This window comes from Echiichthys vipera, assembly GCF_963691815.1.
Source record: "Echiichthys vipera genome assembly, chromosome: Y".
Classification (NCBI taxonomy): Eukaryota; Metazoa; Chordata; class Actinopteri; order Perciformes; family Trachinidae; genus Echiichthys; species Echiichthys vipera.
Window position 1 is genome coordinate 13,177,730 of NC_139849.1, and position 6,000 is coordinate 13,183,729.

A 6,000-nucleotide genomic window follows, 5' to 3' on the forward strand; every position below is an offset into this window, starting at 1 on the left:
CAGATGATACAGTATTAGAGTCACAATATGCTTTAATATTGTCCCTAACTTTCACACTCTGGGAAAAACTGTGGCATTCTCACTCCTACAGGAAAACCTTGTCCTTAACCTTTTGTCTCTAACGCTTTTATCTGTTTACAGTTGAAAGAGTTCACGCTGACTATAACAACTCAGTTTTCACAGGGCAACGCCATTGCAGATGATGGTGCTAAAGAAATTAAACCAGAAGGACATGGAAGAGAGAAGAAAATGGCATCCATGGCATCGAATGAGGCAAAATAAAGCAAAGAAACCTATATAGTGGCTCATATGAAGAAACGGTGTAAATAGAATTGTGTTTGTTATAATGTTTTTCGTTGTTTTTATTTTTCCTTGTCATATTCGGAGAGTTAAGAGTGAACCTCTACTAATGTTTGTAGTGTGTAGTCAAAGAAATAGTTAGTTGATGATATTGTGTTATTTCCAAAAAATTATTTGACACTTTGTGTCAAAAGGGGGGAATGTGAGAATTAACCAAAACCTTATTTATCTATGATTGTAAATCCTTGATTAGCATAACAGTCACGCTGAGAATGACTGCTGGGGGGATTGTAGATAGGAGTCACAGGGGTTTGCAAATGGTGACAAAAGGGGGGTCATAAATACTGATAACTTCCACGGGGGCCATAAACATGGGGTAGTGTGTTTTGTTTATTCTAATGTCATTGTGTTTGTAAGATGCTTTGATCTGACTTGTATATCTGCTGAAGAAATTTGGAGACAGGCAGAGATTATTGAGACCCGGCTGTTGGTCTGACCTCTCTCCTGTCTGCAGCAGTATTTAGTAAAGATATGATTTGAGAAACAATGAGGACTCCAGAGAATTTCTTTCACAGTCGTAGAATCACATATAAATGACCATCCATTCATTCATCATCACCACACATTTGAGAACTAAAAATGTTGTCCATGCAGTCACCCTTCTCTGCAACCAGATGACTGACACCAAATATGCCCCTCCACAGCTCTTCCTTCTGTTGGCACCGGTCACTCACCTTTCTCTGTGTGGAGACCCTTTACAGATGTAGCAAAGAAATCCAAATCAAATCAATAACTTATACCATATAAAATAAGGAGATACCTCAAACGTTACCGGATGTTAGTTTTTACATTCACCACTAAGTATTGATCCATTTACTGTGTGATCAGTGCATCATAAAGCATCTGTCTACCTTCTTGTCTAAGAAGAACTGATCCTCCTCAGAGTGTGTACTGCACAGACCTGAAGGTTCTGATGGGTCCAGTTGTATCATCTTGTTCACCAACGACTGCATCAGCCTGCCACCATCACCTGAAGGAACTCTGTTTGAAAAAACTTCTTTACTATTGTGCTTTCAGACTCTTCATTATAGTATAACGTGTATATTCACATTAGGTTTTTACCAATAACGTGACCACATCTGCAATATGCATCTGCAATGAATATGAGGATTGTTTATGACAGTTGCATATCACAAAATGATGATGCAAATAAACTGTATAAATTATCAACTTACTACATCTGCAATATGCATCTGCTATTGAATTGAACTTGTTTGTGTTCATTTAAGACCAGAAAATTCATATACATTTGTTTAAGCACTTGAATACATCATATAGATGTGACAGATTCGGGTACAAGCGGCCGAAATGGGTTTTCTCAAGAGGGTGGCTGGAGTCTCCTTTAGAGATTGGGTGAGAAGTTCAGCCGTCCGTGAGGAACTCAGAGTAGAGCCGCTGCTCGGATTGCCAATTCCCTAAAAAAAAGAAAAGGGACACTGTCAGGTTCAAGCAACCTAAAACATCCAAAACATAACAAAAGAGAGAAAGACAAGAGTTATGTTTATGTTTTACTTGCAAGGAGAACGGACAGAGATGCGTTCAGTTACAATATCCTACCGCTCTGAAGCGCACTCTGCCGAGCCCTTTTTATTTCCTTTCGGTGGTTCCAAGTTACAATGAGTTACAACTCTTAAGGTGAGGGGGCACACAGCTGCAACTCGTCACATATGGACAATTCATTGTCTTTATGAGTTTACAACTCTAAGGAAGAGGGGGCACATGTTGTTCTTCCTTAAAACATGTCCTGTCATTAATGAGTTGAGCAGTGTCTGTGTTTTCACAGATACCTTTTTGGTGACTCATCAACAGTCATGCTTATCTGATTTCTTCGACCTGCAAAACAACTCTGCACAAATTAGCTGTTCACACACACCAAATAAAGTTAGATTATATGTAAAGGCAATTTGAGTAAATATGAGATAACTTTATGCACAATTATTCCAACAGACACCTTATTGTCAGGCCCGATTGCCTTCATTTTTCCTGGCGTAGTGAATCTTTTTAGTCCTTTTTTGTATATGTGAAGCGATTTCTTTTTTTACTATTTGACTCAAACCTGAATTGAATTACATTAATATTTGAGTGATATAAACACAGAAAATAAATAATCATCAGCAATTTTTATACAAAATAACAAAAATTAACAGAAAAAAATAAATATCTTTCCTGGTTAACTTAAAATTGTATAAATTAATATAAAACAACACAAAGCAGAACATAGTACACAAAAAAGCAACAAAAAAAGTGCAAACATAAAGTCTGAGTAAAACTTGTAAACAAAAAACAAAGGCCGTGACTGTAGCCTACAGTTGTAGTCAGTCTATTTCTTTCTTCTGTCTGTACTTCTACTGAGCTCTTGCTGCAACAAGGAGCTGTTTGTCTTTCAGTGCCACAGAGTAAAACTCTGAGCAAGACATTTCATCATTTAGAGGGACAATTAGCTCTCCTTTAATTAATTATTATTAATTATTGTTATTCATCTATGTATTAGTTTGATGTATTTGGGTATTGTATTTGGTTTAAAGGATTAGTTAAGTGGATGATCTTTTGTTTGCCTTTTGTTTCAGCTCTAGTTTTAAAGAGTCCTTTTTCAGTTATATTTGTTTATTGCTTTTGCAGCACCCATAGGCCCTCTCCTTCTGTTGTAGTTATCCTTTTCTAATTTTAAACTTTATTGTTAATAAATACCTTACAATACTAAGAACAGCTGGTTTTATGTTGCTTCCCTTTCCCCTCACAAGCTGGGTTGTAACATAAATGGGGGCTGTAACACACCTGTTAAAAGGATTCCCGTGGGTAAATTGTTAGCATTGAGTTTAAATTGTTAGTTGTTAGTTAGTTAATTGTGTGCATGGGGCGCCATGTGCCGTCTAGACAGCTTTGTGGCTGGTCCTTCGCTGGATCAGATAGATACCTGCCATAAAGATGATTTGATACAAATTGCGAATCACTTCGAGATCTCCTTCTCAAGGCAGATACTGAAAAAAGAGCTTAAAGCTCTAATTGTTGGTAAGTTGGTGGAATGGAAGATTATTGCGTTGCCTGCACAGGCTGAGCTTCCTGTGCTTGTGGCTGGCACCCTGACTATGATCCTTCCCCTTCTATCAGTACTGGTTCCATAGATGAGGCCCGACTGAAAGTCTGCCCTGCCCGTCTTCAAATGGAATCTCAGCAAAAGACAAGCACAGTTACAGTTCCAGCTGGAAGTAATAAAGCTGGAGATTGAAGCTGACAAAGCTGTGATGCTGCATCAGCTGGAACTTGAATCACAGAAAGAGGCTCATGTGCAAAGTGTATCAACCTATGCACAGATGTCTCACCCTTCCACCACCTCACCTCAAATTCCTTTTGATATTAGTAAGCACATTGCATTAGTACCTGAATTTTGAGAGACAGAAGTGGATTCGTATTTTGGTGTTTTTGAACGTCTTGCCTTGGTGGCCTTGCGGTGGCCCAATGAAGTATGGCCTCTCCTACTTCAGTGCAAAATTCATGGGAAAGCCCAAGACGCTGTAGCTGCATTCCTTCTGTTAAAGCCGCAATTTGCACACGTACGAGTTGGTCCCTGGAAGCTTATAGACAGAAATTCCGATTTCTAAAAAAAAACCCAAATCAGACTTATGCTGAGTTCGCTAGGGAAAAGGGAACCCTATTTGATAAGTGGAGCAAGATATGTCAGGCAAATGGCTTTAATTTGTTACGTGAGTTAATTTTGTTAGAAGATTTTAAGAAGTGTTTGCCTGACTGCATTGTTGTATATTTGAATTAGCAAAAGGTGGACAGCCTGTCTGCTGCTGCTATACTAGCGAATGAGTATGTGCTGACTCACAAGACTGCCTTCTCATCAGTCTCTGTTAAAAAGCCCAGTTCTACACTGGCTGCACTACCTGATTGTCTAAACTGCCAAGTCCGAAGAAAGAGGAACGGGAGTGTTTTTACTGTCATAGACCTGGGCATGTTATCGCCAACTGTTTGACCCTTAAACAAAAAGAACGGTCTTCCTAAGTTCTAGCGCCTTAGGGCATTGGATTAATCAGGGTAGGGTCATATATCAATACTAAGATGGGGAATGGCGACAGTCTTGACACTTGCTTTGAACCTTTTGTTTTTGACAGGTTAGTATCATTAACAGGTACGCCTGTTGATCAGCGGTCGGTGCGCGTGTTGAGAGACACACCCTGCTCTCAATCCAACACAGTCTCACACTGAACACGTCAGAAACTGACGCTTAGTCAGGGGCCTTTGGCGTTAGTTACTGACTAAAAAGGTCTCCTTAAACGTACAAACCCGATGCAGGGGGATTTCAACTCATTCCAATGTAAGCCCGTCCGCGGCGATATTTGAAGCTCAGGGCTCCTCGGGGCGCTCCTTAAACGTGCAAACCCGACTCAAGGGGCTTTCAACTCATTCCAATGTAAGCCCATCCGCGGCGATATTTGAAGCTCAGGGCGAGTGCCGCTGCCATCCATTCATTCAGTATTAACCCGACCACGGCAAACCCAGACGCTGTGAAAATCTGTTCCATTGGCTAACGGAGGACCTGAATCCCGGAAATATTCACCTTACTGTCAGTTTTTACGTTAGCGGCTATTTTACAATGATATCTGCGACATTTCTCAACACAAAACACAAATGTAGCCTTGTTGATTACACACAAGAGACGGGTGAATTGTATGGGCATTAACTTTCTTGTTTTCCCCTTCGATTTTGAGAAACAAGGAGTTCTTTCTCCGTTTTTGATAAATTAAGTCACTACACTACCCATGATCCTCAGCGGCAGTTGCTTGACAAAACAGTTTTCAACTTTTTTTTTTTCCAAATGAACTAGAATATGAATGTGAACTGATTAATAATTAAACAGCAACGCCTAGTACGGTTGCACACCACAGTCTATTTCCCACAACGGCTGAATCTTACAATATGAACTCCCAAAAAATCATGTTGTTAAGATTTTCCTACTGACGCAATATGACATCAGACAATTGGCTTTTATTATGTTTCGTTCTGTACCGCAGTGTAATATTTAGTATTTTTAGTAATAAATATTTTATTCCAAAAACGTGCCATTTAAGCATATAACGCACTTGAATGATGTCATCGTATGCGACGATCCCACGATGCGCAGATGCAGTCTTCCATTTAATCAGGTAAGAACGGCGACTTGATAATAGAGAATATACTAAACTATAAGCCACAATAATGAAGGAAAAATTATAAAATCAGCCATAATGTTGTTGGTAGCACCTCTAGAAGTGCTGGGTAGTAATTTAATTAAAATGCTGTGCATTTGAGGTTCACTTTATTTCGGTTATATTATTTGAAGTGAAACTGCATAAAATTGAAAAGACAGTTTCCGTGAATATGAAACAGTTTTCATAAATGTTGTCGATCATGATGTGATTTTAGTGTGGTTAGCGTAGTTGGTGGCAAGGACATAGAAACAAGAACGGACAGCATACCAAAAATGGCACCCCATTCATTCCTTTGGAAAGCTGCTCAGTGCCTCTGGCTCCCCTAAGGACACCGCCATTTTTCCTTCTCGTGAACACGGGAGGACTTTCGTATTCTTTTTCCTGTCCATGGTATCTATGGCTCGGTAGATAGTAGACTGAGTAAATGTTGTCCATAAACGTAATTGGC